At 48.6% G+C, this 24634-nt stretch overlaps 1 protein-coding gene and 1 pseudogene across 2 annotated transcripts in view; one reads left to right on the top strand and one right to left on the bottom strand.

Annotated features, from left to right (window-relative positions):
- The window catches only part of LOC147701133 (sialic acid-binding Ig-like lectin 13), a 559755-nt gene that overhangs the window by 419320 nt on the left and 115801 nt on the right, over positions 1-24634 (top strand). The gene's annotated exons all lie outside the window — the stretch shown is intronic.
- On the bottom strand, positions 18996-19124 carry LOC147701134 (small Cajal body-specific RNA 14; annotated as a pseudogene).

Below are 24634 nucleotides of genomic sequence, written 5' to 3'. Positions count from 1 at the left end.
GTACCAAGATAACTAATAAAGGTACCTTACAAGCTGTAACCGCGTCTTGTCATCATTGGGGTCCAACGATACGACAACTGGCGACGAGACGATGTAGAAAGGATCGTATTGAATGCCACAATGTTGACGAATGATCGCCAACCTCACCGAGACCAGGAGCCCACCCTGGGTCGCATGGGAGCAAAGGAAGTGACGCGGGAGCCCACCCTGACCACCACGAAGAAAGCACAGAAGCAACGTGGCAGCGTGGTGAGACGATTGAAAAGACCAGGGTAAGAGCGCTCACGAAGAGAGCTGAGCGCGAACTCTCGCGCGAATACCGGTGGCCATTTTACAATCAGGCGGCCAGGGCCAATCAGCATCAGAAGAGATCGGGTGACCATCTTTAAGTCAGGCAGCGCCCCGATTGGTCAGGAAGTCTCATGAGATCACTGGCAGCCATCTTAAAGTCAGGCATTTGGACCAATAAGAGCGCAGAACAGCGCAGCGGCCATTGTTAAGTCAGGCAAAAAAGGAAAAAGCATCAAAAGTGCCAGAAAGAGCACCAGAGAAAAAAAAAGAAACAGGCATATGGCAAGGCAAATGCCATATCAAGAGAAAAAAGGACATATAGGGTGTGATTGAACACAGAGAAAGGAAAAGAAAGGCACCCTAAAGGGAAACAATAAATATAAAAAGAAAAAGATAAAGAAAAAGAAAATATAATATAAAGAAAAGAAAAACAGAGAGAACAATAGTGAAAGAGTGCAACAAAGAGCACCTAAGAAGAGCAAAATTACAGAACAGAGGAGCGAAAGGCAAAGCGCCCAATATCGCAGACCACTGCCATTCAACCTGTCCGAGCCACAAGTGGGTCTACGAAGGGAGAAATGGATAAGAAGATTTGAAAGATACATAGAAGCGACAGATGTGACAGAGGCTAAACAACTGGGCCTATTCCTCAACCAAGTAGGTGATGAAGTAGTGGATCTACTAGTGACCCTACCAGTGGCAGAGACTTCCACGTACAAAAATCGAATAAAGTGCCTAACGAACAAATTTGACCTGCAGAGAAACATCGATTTGAGCGCTACACTTTCACAATTGCGTTTCAGCACACGGACGAATCGCTGGACGACTTTGCAACGCATCTGCGGAAGCTAGTGACTCACTGCGAGTTTGATAAATTCGACAACGAACAAGCAATTTGCCTGCGCATCATAGAGGGATGCTGCGACACGGAATTCGGAGCAAGAATTCTGAAGGAACCGACATCTCTGGAAAATATCCTGTCACTAGCACAAGCAGAGGGAAGAGCAACAGTACAAGCAAAGGAAATGGAACGAAAGGAACGGCGAGTTGAACAATCCACTGCATGACGTACGGCAACCGCACAAGTAGCTGGAAAAAGGGGCAAAACGAACAGGTGACACGGAAACAACCTGAATCAACTTGCTACAGATGTGGACTTGAGTTTCCACACAGGGGCACGTGCCCGACATTTGGGCAAACATGCAGAAAATGCAATCGAACCAACCACTTTGCCAGCGTATGCCAAGGACTGCAATTCAGAAATGAAAGAGGAAGGGCGGGAAGACCGCGAACAACGACGAACAGACACGTCAGGCATATCGAGACAGCGAACAGAAGCTCCTCGATAGAGTCAGGAGAAGAAAGGGAAGAGGAAAAAGTAGATCGACTTTACCTATGACGGATGCCACTGTCATGTCCCCTGATGAAAGTGGAAACAAAGAAAGCATCTGCCTAGTGGACAAAAACACGATAAAGAAAACGGAGTCAGTAACTATGGGAGTAGGACCACACAAAGCAAGGTTTGTTCTGGGCAGCGGCGCGACATGTAGCATCATGTGCGTGTCGGAATATGAAAAGATGGAGGTGAAACCGGCATTAAAGCCGTCCAAAGTTGAAGTATTTACCTGGGGATCAAGAAAACCAGTGGCCAACATGGGAAAATTTACAGAGAACCTGAGGTACAAATGGCAAACGATAAAGGAAGAGATTCACGTGTTGAAGGGTGACATTCCAGCACCGTGTTTACTAAGCAACGTCACAGGACAGATAATGGGCCTCCTTGAAATGACATACAACATGTCAGAGAAGAAAAGCATCTTAAAAGAATACCCCAAGCTACTGCAAGGACTAGGGAAACTAAGGGAACGTCAAATAATGCTGCACATCGATGAAGCGGTGAAACCGGTAGCCCAGCACCACCGGCGAGTGCCAATACACCTACAACCGCAAGTGGAAAAAGAGCTGGAAGCGCTGCTCAAGCAGGAAATTATAGAACCGGCAGACGGACCGACGCCCTGGGTGTCACCAATAGTGGCTGTACTGAAGAAAGACACGTCCAAAATAAGAATCTGTGTTGACATGAGAATACCAAACACAGCTATCGAACGCGAGAGACACCCTGGACCTCACCTTGACGATATGATCAACTGCCTAACCGGCACATAACGCTTCTCAAAACTATACTTGTGCAAGGGGTATCACCAGCTAGAGCTCCCCCCTCAGTCCAGATACATAACAACATTTTCCACGCACCTAAGCCTGTTCCGATACAAACGGCTGAGTTTTGGAATATCGTCCGCGGCTGATATCTTTCAGGAAACAATCAGGCAAGTGATAAGGCTGGTGAAAAATAGCCTCAACTACAGTGATGATATTCTGCTTTTTGGGAAGTCGGACGAGGAGCATGGCAAGGCACTGCGAGAAGTGTGCTCCCAGCTGGAACAAGCGGGGTTGACCCTAAATGAAGACAAATGTGAACTAGGGCGAGACAAACTAGTATTCTTTGGCCACATCTTCTCCAAGAAAGAAATGCGGCCAGATCGCAGCAAAGTGGACACGCTGGAAAGAGCAAAACAGCCAGGTGACATCGCAGTGAGGTCATTCCTCAGCCTCGCTAGCTACTGTGCAAGATATATCAAAGACTTTGACACCGTGAGTGCACCTCTGAGAGAGCTGACAAAACAGGGCCAGAGCTTCACGTCGACTGAATATTGCAGCAGACCTTTCAAAGAGATAAGATATGATGTGACGTCAGTGGATCACCTGGCGTATTTTGACCCGCTGCTATGCACTGAAGTAGATGCCAGCCCAGTGGGCCTGGGGGCCATACTGGCACAATACAGACCAGGCAAAGACTCGCCAAGATGCGTAGTGGCATATGGAAGTAAAAGCCTATCAGATGTCGAAAAAGCATATTCCCAACCTAAAAAAAAAAGTCTGGCGGTAGTATGGGCATGTGAACACTATCACATGTTTATCTATGGAAAACCGTTCACCATAATAACAGATCACCAAGCACTGATAACAATTTATGGAAACCCGAAGGCAAAAATACCTCCCCGGATAGAGAGGTGGGGGATACGGCTAATGGACTACAATTTCAAAATAATGCACAAGCCGGCAAAGGAACATAACCCGGCTGACTATACGTCAAGAAACACCCTTCCACATGCAGTGGAGGCGACCACAATGGCGGAGGAATACCTAAACTTCGTGCTGAGGCACAACATACCGGCATCTATAACAATGGAAGAACTGGAACGGGAGACGAAACAAGACCCCACCATGCGAGCAATACAGAAGGTGACGAGACAACGAAGGCGGAGGCACTTGAACAACAACAGCATCCTTGAAGAAGGAGTAATAAGAGAGGAACTTCTGGCGTTCAAGAAAATCCATGAAGAGCTATCAGAAAGTGAAAATGGAATCACGATGAGAGGCACCAGAGTAGTGATGCCCCAAACACTGCGGAGACAGACGGTAGAACTTGCTCATGAGTCACATCGAGGAATGGTAGCAACCAAGAAAATGCTACGAGAAAAGGTATGGTTCCCTGGACTTGACAGCATGGTCGAAGCAGCTGTCATGCATTGCCACGTCTGTCAAGTGACGGGGCCGCCGTCCAAGCCGGAGCCACTTCAGATGTCTGAACTCCCGAGGGCAGTGTGGACATAACTGGCTGCTGATTTCTATGGGCCCCTGGAGACCGGAAATTACCTACTGGTGATAATAGATGAGTTCTCCAGGTTTCCAATTGTAAGACAGGTAGCGTCAACATCGGCAACCGCAACGTTATTGGTCATGGACAATGTTTTTGCAGCATGGGGCTCCCCACAGACATTAAAAATGGACAATGGTCCGCCATTCTCAGGCGAAGAGTTCACACGATTCATGGAATACCTAGGGATCCATCATCGGAGAATAACACCTCTGTGGCCACAAGCAAATGGGATGGCCGAACGATTCATGGGATCGATCAAAAAGGCAATACAGCTAGCAAAGATCACCCAGATTTCGATAGGGCAAGCCCTATGTCAAGTCCTGAGGGATTACCGGAATACTCCTCACAGCTCCACAGGCAGGTGTCCCGCAGAACTGGTGCTGGGGCGCTCTAGCCGGACCAGACTACTGCAAGTGGAAGCAATGACAAGTGTGGAGCGCAGCGACATGGCTATCAAAGACGAAGAAGCAAAGGCAAAAATATAGGAGTACGCTGAGTGGAGGAGGCACGCCACTAAAATTAAAATAAAAGAGGAGACACGGTGGTGGTGCTGGTGAAGTCAGACAGCGCGTTCTCAAAGGATCCTCTGACCGTGACGGAAGTGAGGGGACCAATGATAACAGCATCAGCAAGGCGATATCACATCACGAGGAACAGATCTCATTTCAAAGAACTAAAGACAAAAGAAGAAGTACAGCAGGCACCCGTAAAACAGGAGGAAGAGGCACCAGTGGGGAACAGAGAGACACGGCCGAGAAGGGAGTGCAAGAAACCACAGAGACTGATTGAAGAGATGTAAAATATCTCTCTCTCTCTCTCCCTCTCTCTCTCTCTCTCTCTCTCTCTCTCTCTCTCTTTCTTTGAAACATTTGTTTTACAACAGGGGCGGAGATGTCATGCCCAGACAAGCGGACACTAGGACCCTGGGCAGGAGACAAAGGGCAAGGGACAACGGACACCACTTCCGGTCAGGGGAGGGGACACACACACACAGGAAGATGGGCATCGGGGAAGGAAGCAGATGGCCACATGCGCTGTACCAAGATAACTAATAAAGGTACCTTACAAGCTGTAACCGCGTCCTGTCATCATTAGGGTCCAACGATACGACATGTACTGTATTTACAAAGTATTGTATTCCTCTGAAAACAAAGTGCATATACAATTACCAATCCAAACTGTATTACAATTTTTTATTTATTGCACAGTATTTAGCACTTACCTGTGCCAGGCTTGCTTGGGTCTAGGAAAAAAAAATGAAAATGAATATTTTTTATACAAAAGCAATTGGTCTGAAGTTCAGTCTTTGAGTGTGTGAATTCATTTGCTGACTGAGCGTGCACAACAAATGCTTAACTCTGTCCTCTGATACTGCCTTACTGCTCAACCACACTACCACAAAGAGAGAGTGAGGTGCTATCTAACTTTACCTCTGCCTACCTTTGGGGTTCCACTGGACTCTGTGCATACTATACCTCACTTTGGTACAGTATATTCAGAGCCAGCTTCCAACACACCTGTTTTGGGGTTTTTAAATGTTACGAGCGTTTTTAAAATACCTCCCCCAAGCTAGCCAGAAGGGTATTGTACATGCATTAATAGCTTCCAGATTAGATTATGCTAATGTCCTCTATCTGGGTGCTCCTCAGGACCTGCTCACGCAGCTTCTACGTGCCCACAATGCTTCAGCTCGGCTTCCACTGAGAATTCCAAAAAGACACTCTATTAGGCAAGGCTTGAAGCAACTTCATTGACTACCGGTTAAATCAAGAACCCAATTTAAACACTTAAGGTTACTCAGAGAGCATTCTATCAGAAATGCACCAGGCACACCTAAGAGAAGCTAAAAAAATATTGACCTTCCAGGGCTCTCTGCTCTGCATATCATAATCTACTCTGTGACCCTAAAGAGCAGAAATCTAGATCTGGTGGCAGATCTTTTTTTTGTTGCTTTCACTCTTTGGAATGCTCTACCACTGCAACATCGCTAATGATAGTCTAAGGCCCAGCTGAAGATCTTTCTGTTTTCTGAAGTGTAATTCTGTTCCTAGTTCCATTACCATTGAAGTGCAAGAACACTTCTTATGAAGCAGACGTTTCGCTAGATAAAATTCTCTTCTTTCATTCATAGCAAGAGTGTGCAAGAGAATACTCACAGATTACTGCTCTTTGAGTTCGCCAAAATGTTTTCTGTAAATAGGCAACTTGTGCATAATGTCCACTTCAAACATATACAAACTGGCCAAACTGATATGCATACTATATGTACAGAGACTACATAGAAATAGGAATACTAGTAGCAACTAAAGACAGCACCCCTTACTGATACAGACCTGGGTTCATGGAGTATTACAATCAAGCTATCTGTTTTAATTTAAAGAGGACAAAAGGGTTCAATGGAAGCCTAAGGCAATGGAAATCTTTGATTTACTCATTACTTGCAGCTGAGCAAATTGACACTTTAGTCCCTGACACCTTTAAAATAACATGCAGGGACAAAGCTGTTAAGACTCACCTGTAAAAGTATGAGCTGTTGGCTTTGTCAATACTTTCATTGGCATTGATATTAGCGTGCAATCATAAGGATTCATGGCGCTGGATGAAGTTGCAGTAAAGATTACTACGTTCAGACTTAGTCTCTTTTTTGGAAGTCAAAAATTTGCAGTATGATGAAGCTGGAGGCTCAAGCCAACTGACGTTCTAGAAGGCAGGATACCCTTTATCGGAGGATGGTTGTGAAGTCAGGCCGACTGGCGATGCACCTTGGGTGGATAGATGAGCTGGTTGGTCCTGGTTTTCTCTTGGTTCTCAAGCATTTTTTAGCCAAAAATGCTTAGTCCCAAGTTTTGTCTTTTGGCTATCTGGGTACCTTTAGCGCAACCCCCAAGAGTCCAGGACTAGCGGGGTAACACTTTGAGGCTTAGGACTCACTCAGGCTGGATCCAAATGCAGGTTTAAGTTTGGAGCCTTTTGTGTCTCTGAGGCTCTGGTCAGGAGGCCAGCCAACTAGCCCTTGGAGTCACTCTGGTGGTCCTGAGTGATGAAACATGGATCAAGTAGCAGGGCAGGCATCTAAGAATTTAAAGCAGCTTCCAGGCAGAAAAGCAGTCCTTCTAGGTGCAGCGAAGCAGTGTTTCAAACTACCCAGCAGGCCGCAGGAGCAGGCAGGCCTCTGAAAGTCCATTCAAAGGACCAGAAAGTTAAAAGAAGAGTAGTTATTTTTTTGGTTTTTCCTGCACAGTGAAATCTCTTGTATTTAAAACATATTAAAAGGATGCTCTTATCAGTTCCCAAAGCCAAATCAATCAATCAATCAATCAATCAATCATGACATTTGTATAGCGCGCTACTCACCCGGAAGGGTCTCAAGGCGCTGGGGGAGAGACGTCCGTTACTGCTTGAAAAGCCAGGTCTTGAGTTGCTTCCTGAAGGAGAGATGGTCCTGGGTTAGCCGAAGGTGGATGGGGAGGGAGTTCCACGTCTTGGCTGCCAGGTAGGAGAAGGATCTTCCTCCAGCGGTGGCTCTGCGGACGTGTGGAACGGCGGTGAGGGCGAGGCTGGTTGACCGTAGCTGGCAGGTGGGCGTGTAGAAGGTTAGGCGGTTGTTGAGGTACTTGGGGCCCAGGTTGTGGAGGGCCTTGTGTGCGTGGGTGAGGAGTCTGAACGTGATCTTCTTGCTGACGGGGAGCCAGTGCAGATCTCTCAGGTGGCCGGAGATGTGGCTGTGTTGGGGGATGTCCAGGACGAGTCGTGCGGAGGCGTTCTGGATGCGTTGGAGTCTTTTCTGAAGTTTGGCTGTGGTTCCGGCGTAGAGGGTGTTTCCGTAGTCCAGTCGGCTGGTGACGAGTGCCTGGGTGACCGTCTTCCTGGTTTCGGTAGCGATCCTTCTGAAGATCTTTCGGAGCATGCGCAGGGTGTTGAAGCACGATGATGAGACTGCGTTGACTTGTCTGGTCATCGAGAGGGAGGAGTCCAGGAGGAAGCCCAGGTTACGTGTGTGGTCCGTTGGCTTGGGAGTGGTGCCCAGGGCAGGGGGCCACCAGGAGTCGTTCCAGGCGGAGGGCGATGACCCCAGGATGAGGACTACCGTCTTTCCTGAGTTCAGTTTCATGCGGCTGTTCTTCATCCACTCGGCGACGTCTTTCATCCCTTCGTGTAGGTTGGTTCTGGCGGCGGCGGGGTCGTTGGTGAGGGAGAAGATCAGCTGGGTGTCGTTGGTGTAGGAGATGATGTTGAGGTTGTGTTGGCGTGCGATGCCTGCAAGGGGGCTCATGTAGACGTTGAAGAGGGTGGGGCTGAGCGATGATCCCTGCGGTACGCCGCAGATGACTTCGGTGGCCTCGGATCTGAACGGGGGGAGGCGGATTCTCTGGATTATTCCGGCGAGGAACGAGATGATCCACTCCAGTGCCTTCTCTTGGATTCCGATGTTGCTGAGGCGCTGCACTAGGGTGCGGTGGCAGACAGTGTCGAACGCTACGGAGAGGTCCAGGAGGATGAGGGCCGCTGTCTCCCCGTTGTCGAGCAGGGATCTGATGTCGCCAGTGGCTGCGATGAGGGCGGTCTCGGTGCTGCGGTTGGCTCGGAAACCGGACTGCGAGTGGTCAAGGGATCCGTTCGTCTTGAGGAAGGCGGCAAGCTGTCTGTTGACGGTCTTCTCGATGACTTTGGAAGGAAAAGGGAGGAGCGAGATGGGGCGGAAGTTCTTGAGGTCGGTAGGGTCCGCTGTTGGTTTCTTCAGGAGGGCGCTGTGCTTGGCGTGCTTCCAGCTTTCCGGGAAGGTGGTGGTGTTGAAGGAGGCGTTGATGAGGTCCCGGAGTTGGGGTGCGATGATGGAGTCGGTTTTGTTGAAGACGTGTTGGGGGCAGGGGTCGGTTGGGGATCCGGAGTGGATGGTGTTCATTGTGCGCGTGGTGTCTTCGGTGCTGACCGGGGTCTAGGCGCAGAGGGTGGTGGGGGGGGCTTTGGTTCGGTGGTTGGGAGCGTGGTTGGTGCTCCGAAGCTGTTGTGTATTTCGGCGATCTTGCGGTGGAACAACGAGGCGAGTGAGACGCAGAGGTCTTGCGAGGGAGTGATGTTGTTGTTTCCGGCGCTGGGGTTGGAGAGCTCTTTGACGATGCTGAAGAGTTCCTTGCTGTTGTGGGCATTGTTGTACAGTCGTTCTTTGAATGCTGTCTTCTTGGTGGTGCGGAACAGCTGGTGGTGTATGGGGGTGGCGTGCTTGAGGGCAGTCATGTTGTCTGTGGTCTGGACGTTGCGCCAGGCTTTCTCAAGGGTGCGGCAGTTCTTCTTGGAGTTCTTAAGTTCGTCGGTGAACCAAGAGGCTTACTTGCTGCTGTGACTGCTGGGAGGGGTCTTCAGTGGTGCGAGGTCATCTACACAGTTGGTGATCCACTGTGTGAGGTTGCTGGCTGCTTTGTTGGGGTCCGTTGTGCTGGCGGGAGGGTTCTGGCTGAGGGAGGTGGTGAGCTGGTCTGCGGTGATCTTGTTCCAGCTCCTGCGAGGAACCTGTTGCGGGTGGTGGTGGGTTGTGGTCCTTCTGAAGCTGAAGTGGACGCAGCTGTGGTCAGTCCAATGAAGTCCGGTGGAGTGGCTGAAGGAGATATACTTGCTGGAGGAGAAGACGGGGTCAAGCCTGTGGCCGGCGTAGTGGGTGGGGGTGTTCACCAGTTGCTTGAGTCCAAGGTTGGTGAGGTTATCCAGCAGGGTGGTGGTGTTGCTGTCCTTGTTGTTCTCCAGGTGGAAGTTGAGGTCCCCTAGGAGGATGCAGTCAGCGGAGGGGAGGGCGTGCGGGCTGATGAAGTCTGTGATGTCTTCGCTGAATTGTCGGGGGTCTGTAGATGAGGGTGCCTCTGAGTGTGGTCTTGGGGTCGGTGTGTATCTGGAAGTGGAGGTGTTCGGCGGCGGTGAAGGTGTCGTCGGAGCTGGTCGTGATGCAGATGGTGTTCTTGTGTACGATGGCGATGCCTCCTCCAGTCTGATTGACGCGGTCCCTCCGACTTTGTTAATTCTCTTTTGTGTGGAAGTATTTTTTTTGTTAACTTTCTGTGGCTGCACACATTTACGATACTTTTATCAAGTCTGTTCACACTGTGAAACCCCCAAATACTGTCAAGACAAGATTTCTTCCCACTGAAAAGCATTCCATGAGGCTGGAATGCCTAATTTGTAATACTTAGTTGTGTAAAGCATATCCTTTAGCCTTAAAACATTAGTGGCATTTCCTATTCAGGCCTCAGTACCTTTATCGCACTTTGTAGACATTATCAAATTGATTTTTTCAACTTAATCTATTTGGTCATATTGATCAAATCCCAAAGGCTGTATTAAACATTGCACATTAAAAGTAAAGTCAATATACAAGAGCTATGCTATATGTTACTACTAAACAGGCAGCCATATGGGCAGTTACTTTGCAGTCCACATGGTCATGATTCTAATCGTACAGCAGGTGCAAAAGCACCGGGTCCAAAAGTTGTCAGATAACACCTCATCAAACAAAGCATACCACAGGTGGGGTTTAGCCACACTGGTCAGAAAGGAGCTCCCGTTGAGGGTACACAAAACTTGGGTCAACCCATATGACCAATAAATACTCCTCAAGGCCAGCATTCAAGTCCAAATGATAATACTTGATTTCATCTACACTCCGGTAGGTCATAAGGCTATTTTCCTCAAAGGCATAGATGGAATTCTTCCGATTGGGCCTAGGACTAAAGTGCTATTAAGTGGTGACCGGAACCTCATCTTGGACCCAGTATTAGACAAATCTGATCACTATATTATTTCCAAATGGGAGACTGGTTTATCCTTGCCGATATAGCATATGATTATGTATTGATATACCTATGGCATTTAACGTATCCTGCCACCCACGATTACACATTCACTTCTTGGACACACAACACTCACACCAGGATAGATTTAAATAGTAAATATCAACTCACACTCTCATGCCTTATATTGATAAAGTACTGAATTAAACCTCTAACCATGATGTTGTAAGGCTTCAGCTGTGGATAGATAAGCTGAGGCCCCCATGTTTTAATTGTGTTTGAATACCTCCAGGTATAATACACCAGACGCTAAATCTAAAGTGCAAAACTTAAGTACAACTTTCTTGGAAAAGGACAGGCATTCGCTGCCCCTCATATCTTCTTTGGGAAGCTGGGAAAGCAACCTTAAAAGGGGAATTAATGCATTATGGAGCCCTCCTGAAATGACAAACGAATGCGGCACACCAAACTTTAGGAACGTGCAGAATATACTTCAAGATCATTTCTGGAAAAAATCCATGCTCAACAAGATATGTACTTCCCAAGCAGATAAATCTCTCTTAGTCTTAAACAGAGGCATTATGAGGGGGTGGGGCAAAGCAGGCCACCTGCTTGCTTACCAATTGAGACAGCAGGAAGCCTCTTGAACGATTACAGCCACTAGAGCTGCCTCAGGTGAGATGCAGATGCACCCTACTGATATATATTAAAGGCCTTCTATGCCTTTTAGTGCAAATGATAAACAACTGAATTCTCTGATTCATAGCAGGCAGATAAATAATTCCTATGAGAAACATCTATGCCCAAGCTTTCCTTTAAAATCCCAATACCGCTAGCATGCAATATCACAAACGAGGAAATAAGTCAGCCTATAGATAGCCTTCCCACTTCCTCCAATGTTTCTGTGAGGAAGAAGACACCCCCACCCAACTTTGTGAAATGAATAAAGTAAGAATAGCAGTCCTACTCAACTCCGGAAAAAAAACCTATGGCAAGACTAGCTTGAATCCAGAGGCACGGTGAGCAAGGGACACACGTCTGGACATACCCATCTGACCGAGGGCAAAAAGTGCTAAGCAAAAAAAAAAAAAACGATATATTTAGGCCCAAATATCTGTACTGGAGTGAATGTTTGAAATTGATCAGCATTCTGTCCATCAATTGTTAATTTTGCATTTGTCTCCTTGAGTGGGACGGGTATGCCCAGACATGGGTCCTGTGTTCTCCAGTCAAGCTAGCCTGGCTGATAAGGGGTGATGCCCCGTAACTGGTCCCAGGATGCTTGTTTGCCTTCCAGGTAGGACCTGTCCTGGGAGATGCCACTGGAGTCAATCTAGCCTAGCTGATGATGGGGCGATGCCCCGAACCTGGTCCCAGGATGCTTCTTTCAGGCCCAGGTTGGATCTGGCCTGGTAGTTCGGGCTGGACTGTTCCGATGGGGAACAGCATCAAGACTGATTTGCATATGACTGGGTTTAAACTGCAAAGGCATGGGGAGGAAAAAAAAACAATGGATTTAGGCCCAGATCTCCGTACTGGGGTGAATGTTTGACATTGAACAGCATTTTGTCCATCAATTGTTCTTTTGCATTTGTCAACCTGAGTGGGACGGGTATGCTCAGCTGTGAGTCCTGTGCTCTCCAAGCCACTGGGGTCAAGCTAGCCTGGCTGATGAGGGAACATGCCCAGAAACCAGTCCCAGGATGCTTGTTTCTGGTCCAGGTATAACCTGGCCTGGCAGTTTGGGTTGGACAGTTCCCATGGAGAACCGGTCAAGACTGATTTGCATATCCTGGGTTTAAACTGTAATTGCATGGGTAGCAAAGCAATGATGGATTTAGGCCCAGATCTCTGTACTGGGGTGAATGTGTGACATTGATCAGCATTCTGTCCATCAATTGTTCTTTTTTCATTTGTCATCCTGAGGGGACGGGTATGCCCATGATGGAAGTGACCCAATTTGGGCCACCTGTGTCACCATTGACCACTTCTCAGCCTTCCATGCCAAATTAAGAGTCAGAGAAACAGTAGAGAATATACACCAATAATCATTTATTGTATTTGCTCAGGGCAGGGTCCTGTCTGCACAGTCTTGAGAGTGTACTATAGAGGGAACTGAGGAACTGTAAGTATAAAGATACATTATATGCATTGCATGGTTAATTAAAAACACACCCATAATTATGAATTGTTAGACCTGGTATCATTGGCGTGGGTCTCACTTCCATTTTTTACCTCTACTTCCTATGCTTCACTGTGAGTTGGACTCCATTTTTGCTCGTCTAGATGCTTTGGGCACTTTGCCACTGCTGTTCACTGCCAAAGTACAAGTGCTCCCATTGTAAAGTAATGTTATGGATTAGTGATTCCATGACTGGCTTATTTGATTTACTTGTCAGACCCTAGTACAGTCCCCTATGTGTGTCCAGGGCCTGTAAATCAAAGGCTGCTTATGGGCTTGTTTCACTGATTGTGCCACCCAGAGAAGCAGCTTGTAAAATGTGACTCAGGCCTGCCATTGCAGAGCCTTTGTGCAGTCTGGGACTGCCATGTCGACTTGGCAAGTACATACACTTGCCAGCCCCTAAGCCCTCCCATTTCTACATGTTAGTCACCCCTAAGGTAGGCCCAAGGTACCCCTGTGGGCAGGGTACTTTGCATGTGAAAGGTAGGACATGCCCTGATGTGTGTGGCCTGTCACAGAACTGGGTACAGACACTCTCTACCTTCAGAGAACTAAGGATTTTCGTGTATAAAAAGAGGGGCCCAGACCCCAGACTTTTAGATCACTTCTGGGAAATCAAGAGGAAACCTTTTCAAGAAGAAGAACCAGGGAAGCTGAGGAGGAATACTGCCCCTGTGCTGTTTTCTGTCTGAGGTTGGCCTGCAGTGGCTGCCTGCTGTCAAGAAAAGGAGAACAACGACTTTGCTGTTTGCTTTCAATCAATCAATCAATCTGAACATTTGTAGAGCGCGCTACTGATAGAACCTTCCTCCATCACTACTCACTCATGAGGTCTCAAGGCTCTAAGGGGGGGTAGGCATCTACTGGTCAAACAGCCATATCTTGAGGCGTCTCCTGAAAGTCAGCAGGTCCTGGGTCATACGTAGATGGGGGGAGGATGTTCCACGTCTTTGCGGCAAGGTGAGAGAAGGATCTGCCGCTGGTGGACGTTCGGCTGATGCATGGTATGGTAGCGAGGGCGAGGTTGGCGGAGCGCGGGTGGCGGTTTGGGAGGTAGATGGACAGTCGTTTGCTGAGGTATGCTGGTCCGGCGTTGTATGTATGTATGTATGTATAGCATACTTATATAGGGCCCGATTCACAGAATGAACTTAAGACTCAATCCTAAACTTACTACTATTTTGGTATTCACAGAATGCACTTACTACTTTTGGCATTCACAGAATGAACTTACTACTTTTGGTATTCACAGAAGTTAGGATTTTGTCTTAATTCTGTCTTAAGTCAGTCTTAAGTCTGTCTTAAGACAAACTTAAGACAAAATCCTAACTTCTGTGAATACCAAAAGTAGTAAGTTCATTCTGTGAATGCCAAAAGTAGTAACTGCATTCTGTGAATACCAAAATATTAGTAAGTTTAGGATTGAGTCTTAAGTTCATTCTGTGAATCGGGCCCATAGAGCGTACTGTCACCCAAAGGGTATCCTGGCTCTTTGACTCCAAAATCGCAACACAAGCAGAGGAAGATCAAACAGCCCTAGAAAAGAGGTGAGCCTTCAGACCCTTTTTGAAGTGAGGCAACTCGTTCAGCTTCCTTTTAGAGAGTAGGAGAGCATTCCACAATTTAGCGGCAGTAAAGCTGAAGGAACGTCCACCCATTCTCATCCTCTGAATGCGAGGGACCCCAACCAAGAAGGCAGAAGCGGAACGTAAGGGCCTAGCTGCAGAGTACCATTTATATTTGTTCTGAAGAGCAATGGGTCCCAATCCATGAAGTACTCTAAAGACAATGCAGGAAGCCTTGAAGCAGATCCGCTGATGCATAGGCATCCAATGAAGGTCTTTAAGTGCCAAAGATGACGATGCAGAACGCGCACGTGAAAGAGCCAGCTTGGCTGCTATATTCTGGATCCGCTGCAGTTATTTTATCAAGGAGCTAGGGCCTCCTAGAAGTAGTGCGTTACAGTAGTCTAACCTACTGAGTATGATACTGCGCACTACCTTAGGTCTCGCCAGCAAAGGTAACATGGAGAAAGTTTTACGCAGCATTCTTAGCAGCATAATACAGGTGCCAATAGTCTTATTTACATGAGCATCTAATTGTAGATGGGGACCAAAAATTACACCCATATTGCGAGCATAGCCAGCTGACTCAGTGGTAGAGGGCCAGAAATCGTCGGGCAGAGGGCGCGGGATTTTATCTAGTGAACAGTATAAGACCTCTGTCTTAGATCCATTAAACTGGAGGGAATTTTCCCTCAGCCAGCCCGCCGTGGCCAACATGCAACGGTGGAAGGTCTCGGTAGAGACAGCATACTTACCCTCAAGAGAGAAAATAAGTTGCGTGTCATCTGCGTAGTTTATTACCGTGATACCAAAAGATTTATTCAACTTGAGCAGGGGGGAGAGGTAGAGATTAAACAAGATGGGGCTGATGGCTGAGCCCTGAGGGACACCTTGACCTACCATTCTATTATCAGACATGGAAGGGGGCAGAGTCACTACTTGGCGTCTGTTATGGAGGTAGGAGACTAGCCAGTCCTGAGCTGTACCAACCACCCTACTGTCCTCCAGTCTCCTGTTCAGTATAGAATGGTTCACGGTGTCGAACGCGGCCGAAATGTCGAGCAGAACCAAAAATGCCACTCGACCACTGTCGACTCACGAACGTAGGCCATCCAGAACAACTACCAGCGCAGATTCTGTACCATGTGCTGGTCGAAAACCGAACTGGGGAACATCTAGGCAGGCATTCCCCTCAATGAAGTAGGAGAGAGACTTAGTTACAAATATTTCCAGAATTTTGATTGGGAAAGGCAATAAAGAAATGGGTCTATAGTTTGCAGGGCAGAGAGGGTCCAGAGTGTTTTTTTTAATAGTGGTGATACCACTGCCAGTTTCCAGCTTTCAGGAACAGTGGCAGTTCTTAGAGACTGGCAACAGCTCTAGTATAAAAGAAGGAAAAGCTCTGTCTGAAACAACTTCCAAAACTTGTGGGGTAGCGGATCAAGTGGGGAGCCAGATGACACACTGTTAGCCATACTACAAAAATCCTCATATGAAGGGGGAGTAAAACTAGACAGCACAGTGAGCACAGTACGTTCCCCCCTAACAGATGGTGTCCGTGCAGGTGATGGCCCTGCAGTAGCCTGAGTGTTGAGACCACTTGGTGCAGAAAGTCCAGTTAAAATGGAAGTGATCTTGTCCTCAAAAGTAGAAGCCAGAGAATCACATAGTGCCTATGAGGCCGGAATACAATTAATGGCACATGCAGGGTTAGAAAGATTGTTAACAATTTTAACAAGCATTTACAATGCAATAGGTCTCCCAGCATTAAAGTTTGAGTTATTGGCATTGTGTATGACAATGCGTTGCATCAAATTTTTAGCACACTTTGAATTGGTAAGCAGTGTGAGTGTGTGCAAGAGTATGGTGTTTATTTATTTATTTATTTTTGACACTTGTAAAGCGCTACGTATACCCTTAGGCGTTCTTGAAAGCAGTGTGGTAGAGAGTGCAGGAATTTGGGTGACCTGAGCAATGTGGATGATGCACCTCACACACGGGGCTGACACAGTTATTATTCACACAGCTCTGATGCACCTCAGGTACGGGCTCACAGATGTTATTATTCACACAGCTCTGATGATGCACCTCACGCACGGGGCTGACAGTTATTATTCACACAGCTCTGATGATGCACCTCAGGCACGGGCTCACAGCTGTTATTATTCACACAGCTCTGATGATGCACCTCTGGCACGGGCTTACAGCTATTATTATGCACACAGCTCTGATGATGCACCTCACGCACGGGCTCATAGCTGTTATTATTCACACAGCTCTGATGATGCACCTTAGGCACAGGCTCACAGCTGTTATTATTCACACAGCTCTGATGATGCACCTCTGGCACGGGCTTACAGCTATTATTCACACAGCTCTGATGATGCACCTCAGCACGGGGCTCACAGCTGTTATTATTCACACAGCTCTGATGATGCACCTCATGCACGGCCTCACAGCGGTTATTATTCACACACAGTGATGACCCCGGGGGCAGCCTGCACCTTCCTACGCTACTGTCTCTGCATATCACAATAAGTCTGGTAATGGGCAAACTGTCTTGGTTGGCATGACATGAGGAAGTCTGGTAATGGGCAAACTGTCCTGATTGGCATGACATGAGTAGGGAAATTTGAAGGAAAAAAAGGCAAAATTCATTTTCACAACCTCTTCTTTGAACTTTGCCAAGCAAACTATTTTAAAAACGACCCATGAAGACACCCGCCTGATTTTTCCACTCTGTGCTAGCAACATATGGGGGAAAGGCTTAAACGAAGGGCCACAGCTAAAGTGCACTCATTGGATTCAAAACAGAGTTGGTAGGATCCTGGCATCTGGAACATTTACACTTCTTAAAACGGCACCAGGGACACAAACATCCAACAATATCCAGTTTGCTGTGAGAATAAGCCATCATTTTCCCTTCAAATATTAAGCAATTTAAATGTTACTGCATGCAAAATGATGGGGGAAAATACATGTACTGTATGCAGCCTATGCAGTAAAATCAGAAACATTGACCGTAGTAATTCCCACTAATTCCCCCACAGCGAGTTATCAGATGCTTTCATTACAAATCCAGATTGCACTTTAACTTCATTTTAAAACACATCAGCACTGCAATATGGTGGCTCGTGAACAGGTAGGTGTACAGTAGGCTTCCAGGAGTTGTGCTTTAAGGGGTAACGTTGGCGCCTCCTGGATCCAGCGGTCACTGGATGGTGATGCGGGCCCTACAGTCATGTCAGAGGGACTGCAGGAGCAGGTGGTTATTACATGAGGTCCGGGTAGCTGAGGTGACGAGCATGCCGCCTCTTGCACCACCGCGGCCTGCCTCGTCCTCTAAGAGTTCACCCGGGAAGCGGCCGAGCAGTCAAGAAAGACATCAGGTAAAGCAGAAGAAAATAAAGCGGTACACAAAAATATGGCAAATGGAATCTGAACCTCGGCTACATTCAGTACCCCCTAGTATTGCAGTCATTATGATATTTTCTCTACTCGAGGTGAGCAAGTGGCAGGCACACTGCGCAGGTTTTCTAACTGACCCTACTACAATAACTGACTTTGCTGACATTTGCAGAAACGTTCTTTTGTTTGCAGTGGTGCAGGGTGGACTTTCAATGAGAGGGGTGCACATTGGAGTCCTCGTTTCTTATTAACAGTACGATCAGTTTAGGAGGGCAGTAGGGCTTCAGGTTGCAGATATGTATGACTTCCCAGACTTTATTGCTTGATTTTGCTTCCGAAAAAGTATCACTCATAACCGCTGAAATGTCACTCATAATTACACATAAATTATGAAAACGCCACACATAGCAATCTGAAACGTTGGCAGCTATGAAGGTCTACGTGCTCTTTCGAGACAGTTAACCACTTTCAACAACACCCCATCACTCCCAGCCTCACCCCAAGCCGGGCCCCCTGTGCATGTTAAAGGTGCAGGCCTTACCTTGCTGTAGAGCTCAGAGGCGGACATCGCGGCGCCTCGTGCCCCTCCTTGCAGGGTGCACCGGATGAACGGAACTGGAAGCGTCTAGGCCGTGACTCCTCGCAGGTGGGCCTGTCCTGAACCCAAATAAGGCCTCCCCCGAGCCCGGCTCCCCGTACTTAAGCCCACCCTCCCCCGGCACCCCGCCTGGCCTCGCTTTGGCGCTGCAGGGTGTTTGAGCCGTTGCCAGGACTCGAACCCCGTAGCCCGGCTTCATAACCATCTGCTTCAACCTTGAAGGTAGTTATTACAGAACCTAGAGCCTTTACGTCAAAGTGTGTTTTGCATGCTTGTAAAATGGCCTGCCCATCCCCACTTCGCACTTATTTACACACACGCGCGTGCACTGAAACCTACGCACTGCTCCAGTCTGTACAAATTTCGGTGGAAACGTTTGGTTTGTTTCCTGTCTCAGTATCTCCATATCTCGGTGCAGGTTCGCGCGGCGTCCTCTCGCCGCCTTTAAAATGCTGTAGGGAGCCGTAGCACAGGCACCTGGGGGTCCTGTCGGGAGTGGGCCCCCTCTCGTTGCTGTACGTGGCTGCCTTGGGGTCACATGGTATTACTGACGCATGCAACCGTCAGGGAGGACACCCACGTGTGAGGAGGAGGGGCCGGGGATCGAACCGCCCACAGAGAGAAGCCGCGCCCACGGAGAGAAGCCCATGCCCTAGAGAGAGCCCCGCGGTGGCAGCTGAAGACCGGAGTAGCGGTAAGTGGCGGCGGCGGGGGGGGCGGGGGCGCTTGATGCACGTGTGTGTGTGTGTGTGTGTGTGTGTGTGTGTATGCGTGTATGCGACAGCAGGGGTGAGTTCTCTTTATGTGGGGGTGCATGCGTGCATGGGCGCTCGTGTGTGTGTGTGTGTGTGTCTCTGCGTATGCGCATGCGCATAGGGTGTTGGAGCTTCCCAGGAGACGGCAGCTGAGCGTGTTCGCGCGCGCGTGGCCTACGCCGATCGCCTTTGCGCGCGGCCGTGCTGTCTCCTGGGAAGCATAGTCAACAACAAAAGAACTCCTGGCGGACACAGCGCTGACGCGCTGTTAAACGCCAGGAGACCTAAAAAGGGTTTGGGACTTATTAGCCGACTGAAGTAACATGTCCTCTAAGTACTTAGCTTTGGCGCTTTTGATCTGTGCTTTGCAGACCTGGAGCGACTGCTTTAGATGAGTTTTATCCGACTCAGTATAGTGCTTCCTCCAGGTTCTTTCAGCTTGTCTACAGCACAATTTCAGCTGGCATAATTCCTTGGAATACCAGGGAGCAGAACGTTTAGATCTATCCTTCACTTTCCTTAAAGGAATAATTTTATCTAAGGAATCTGTTATCTGCGAACAGAGGCTCCGATTGTTATCTTCCACCCCCTTATCCAGAGTAAATCCACTTGTAACCAGACTAGGTGATGTAGGACATTCCAGAAACTTAGTCCACTGCCGACTGAGATGAGTGTTAGCTGAACTATTATCAGTATGAGGGTCATTGGGGAATTGCAGCGAAAACTGAATGAGGGCATGATCGGTCCAGCATTGTACAGTTACATTCTTGACCTTAATCCATATTGCATCCACAAAAATAAGATCTAGGATATGGCCCTTCGAATGTGTAGGAGAAAGCACCAGCTGCTGAAGATGAATGTTACTGCAGGCTTGGCACAGCTCTTTATAGGCTGAGTCAAGGGGCCCCTTCAACCAAAGATTAAAATCCCCTAAAATCACGAGCCTAGCATGAGAATTAGAAAGATCATAGATGAGATCCACCAATTCATGCGAGACTGTCGTTGCACTGCCAGGGGGTCTATAACAAAGCAGGCCGAATAGTGGAGAAGTGTGGCTCACTGGTTAGAGCAGGCAGACCCTGAAGCAGAGGTCAGACCCAGGACCAAGGTTCAATGCAGAGTGTTGAGCTCAAATGTCCACGGACTCGATAATTCTCGCTTCGGTGCCTGACCTAATCATGGGTTCACACTCTGCAACTCTGGGCATTAAGCTTGCTTAATCTCCACAACGGCCCCCCGCGGCGGGATGCCTGGCTTTCACCTTGGGGATGCCCTGTAGGGGCTATCTCACAGGGAAAAACCAGGATGGGTTCCCAAGGCAAGCGCGGAGATACCCCTTCGGGGGTCGATTCTGGCGCTATATAAGAAATATAATAATAATAGAGAGCTCCCCTGTGACCTTTGAATGAAAAACCCATCAGTTCCATGCCTTGAACATCTTTGACCTCAAAGTCCATAAGATTGAGGGCCTCCTTGAAATAAACCCAACACCCCCACCTCTACCATCCACTCTAGGTTTATGCCTAATCTTATACCTAAGGGGACAAGCCAGGCCAAGCTCAACCCCGCTATCTGCCCTTGTCCAGGTTTCTGTCACGAACAGTACATCCAGACAGTATGTTTCAAAAAGGAGTACTTTTTCCGAATGGTGCTTGCACAGGGACCTCACATTGAGCAGACCGCAAGACAGAGTTGTTATAGAGTTGTTAGTACCATTAGGTTGGACGATCGGGCCATGTTGTTGATTTACCTGAATAAGCTCTTCCCTGGTATAGACATAATGAGCTGAGGAGAGTTGACCAGCATGACTGGTGCTGGTCGCGACCGGTGGGCGGACGGGCGCAGACGGGCTTGCCTCTGGCGCGCCTCAGGCGCGCTGCGCGCTTGCATATTCTGATTTAAATCCCCCATTTGGAGCGAAAATCCGAGGAGTCAGCCTCTGGACCGCGACCAAAATGGCGCCTGTTGACGGCACCTAACGAGTTATTCCACCCAAGATGGCGGCAAAGTAGCCGCTGCGAGGTGCAGATCTGCCTAAATCCTGCAAAATGCAGGGTGATATATACTTTTAAAGTGCGGGTAAGATCTAGCTCGTATTATCAGGGCAGCAGCAAGATACGTTAAAACAGCAGCACAATACATTTAAACAATCAACAGCGCAAAGGACGAGTAAATACTTCTAAATAATTTTAAAAGTTTCAAAATTATTCAACGGAGGAGCGGGCAGAATTATCGCACGCACTGCTGAATTAGCAAAATGAAGTTGTGGAATGCTTTGTGTGCGTGGGTTAGGAGTTTGAAAGTGATCCTCTTGTTGACCGGGAACCGCTGCAGGCCTCGTAGGTGGGTGCGTAGAGTGCATTGCCGTAGTCCAGCCTGCTGCTGATAAGCACCTGGGTGACTCTTTTCCTGGTTTTGGTGGGGATCCATTTGTAGATGTTTTGGAGCATTGAGAGGGTATTGAAGCAGGAGGAGACGCCGTTGACTTGCTGGGTCATTGGGAGTATTGAGTCCAGGATGAACCCCAGGTTGTGTACGTGGTTAGTGGGGGTCGGTGCAGCTCCCAGCACGGTCGGCCACCAGGAGTCATCCCATGCGGAGAAATGGAGCCGAGAATGAAGACCTCTGTCTTGTCTGAGTTCAATTTCAGGCAGCTGGTCTTCATCCATTTTGTGAAGGCCTTCATTCCCATGTGGAGGTTGGATTTGGCGATGGCCGGGTCTTTGGTGAGGGAGAGGATCAGCTGAGTGTCGTTGGCATATAAGACGATGTTGAGGTGTCAAGTCAAGTCAAGTCAAAAAAAATTTTTATAGCGCACTACATACCCAGAGGGTCTCAAGGCGCTTGAGGAAGGGTGGGGAATTAATTGTCGAAGATCCAGGTTTTAAGTTGCTTTCTGAAGGCTGGGTGGTTTTGAGTGAGGCGGAGGTGAATGGGGAGGGAGTTCCATCGTGCACATTGCGCTGCTGAGCTTTCCTGACGCTGCACTTCACTTTCTCTTTTGCCTGCATAGCGCTGCTGCCCTCGTTTAGCACTCGAACGTGCCTGCCTACTTGTGCTCAACTGTGCCTGCATTTATTGATTGTATTGAAATACTTTTGCTTAAACCTGCATTTGTTGACCATTTCTCAGCGTTTTTAGCTAAAACCTCTGCTCCTTCCTCCAACCCGGTCAGAAATCGCGTTATAGCCGCCATTTGCTCTGTTGTTTTTGTTCTGTCCTGAGACCGCCCCCTCCACCACGCACCCGCCTCCCATCTGATCCTCCCTCGCCCCTCCCCCCTCCCCAACCACTTATGACAGTTGCTATCGCGCGCAGCGTTCACGCGCAGCGACCGCGCCCCATTCGCGCCAAAGGTGCGCCAAAGGTAAGCCCGTCTACGCCCATCCGCGCCTGGACCGCGCCCAGCGCCATACCCCCTGGCCCCCGTACCACCCACCCCACCCTCATTACTTATGACGCCTCCACCCTCTTAGCACTAAACCCCGGCCGACTCTCCAACTGCGCCCAAGCCGCTCCTGGACACACCCATGGACCCTTCACATGCAACTCCTGCAAGTATGACAGCACCAAGACCAACTCCCCATCCACTAACACCAAACAGAGATCCGACACCAACCACCTACAATGCATCCTGCTCAACACCCGCTCAGTCCACAGTCACGCCATCGACCTTTGGAATCTACTAGACACCATCTCTCCGGACGTCGCCTTCTTAACAGAAACCTGGATGAACGCCTCTTCAGCTCCGGACATCACCATCGCCATCCCGGAAGGCTACAAGATCATCCGAAAAGACAGCATCAAGCAAACAGGAGGAGGCATCGCTATCGTCCATAAGAATTCCATCCGCATCTCAACTAGCTCCGACGACAACCTCGCTAACGCCGAACACCTTCACTTCCAGATCCACACCGACCCCAATACCACACTCAGAGGCACACTCCTCTACAGGCCACCAGGCCCCCGTGCACAATTCAGTGAAGACATCACTGACTTCATCACCCCACACGCCCTCCCATTAAAGGACTACATTCTACTGGGAGACTTCAATTTCCACCTGGACAAGAGCAACGACAGTAACACCATCACCCTTATGGACAACCTCGCCAACCTCGGACTCAAACAACTAGTTAACACCCCCACCCACAACGCAGGACACACACTCGACCCTATCTTCACCTCCAGCAAACACATCTCCTTCAATCACACTTCAGTTCTCCATTGGACGGACCACAGATGCGTTCACTTTGTCTACAATAAGACCACAACCCACAATCACCTCATCCCACTATACAAAGAAACTGGAATAAAATCACCATCGACCAGATCTCCTCATTGCTTCTTCAAAACCCCCCGACCCACTCATCGAACGCCAATCAAGCAGCCATTAACCTCACTCAATGGCTAACCAACAGCGCAGACAATCTAGCACCTGTGAAAAAACGTCAATCCAAACTAGGCAGCAAAAAGGCCCCCTGGTTCAACGATGAGCTTAAGAAATCCAAGAAACTCTGTCGCTCCCTTGAGAAGGCCTGGAAAAATGACCCAAACACCAGCACCAAGGACGCCTTCAAAAACGCCACCCGCCTACACCACCAATTGATCCGAACCGCCAAGAAAGCAGCATTCAAAGACCGACTTGACAACAACGCCCACAACAGCAAGGAACTATTCAACATCGTCAAAGAATTTACCAACCCCACTGCCAACTCCAACGACATCACTCCCTCTCAAACTCTTTGCGACTCCCTAGCTTCGTTCTTCCACGACAAAATCGCAGACATCCACAACAGTTTCGACAACCATCCCGAAGACCAACACACCCAACCTTCCGCCGCACCATCACCCCCCTTGAACATCCTTAATGACTGGAACCCTATCTCCACTGAGGACACCATTCGACTGATGAACTCCATCCACTCAGGATCCCCCACAGACCCATGTCCTCACCACATCTTCAACAAAGCAGATTCCATCATAGCACCACACCTCCGAGATGTCATCAACTGCTCCCTCAACTCCGTCACCTTCCCGGAAAGCTGGAAACACGCCGAACTCAGCGCCCTCCTGAAAAAACCCACAGCTGATCCCACCAAACTCAAAAACTACCGCCCCATTTCGCTCCTACCATTCCCGGCCAAAGTCATCGAGAAAGCTGTCAACCACCAGCTCGCCGCCTTCCTCGAAGCCAACAAATCCCTCGATCCATCACAATCCTGCTTCCGAGCCAAACACAGCACGGAGACCGCCCTCATCGCAGCAACAGATGACATTTGAACACTACTGGACAACGGAGACACAGTCGCCCTCATCCTCCTTGACCTCTCCGCAG

The sequence above is a fragment of the Lissotriton vulgaris genome, chromosome 7, assembly GCF_964263255.1.
Source record: "Lissotriton vulgaris chromosome 7, aLisVul1.2, whole genome shotgun sequence".
Taxonomy (NCBI): Eukaryota; Metazoa; Chordata; class Amphibia; order Caudata; family Salamandridae; genus Lissotriton; species Lissotriton vulgaris.
The sequence above is the reverse complement of the archived record's forward strand: the minus strand, read 5'-3'. Positions and strand labels throughout refer to the sequence as shown.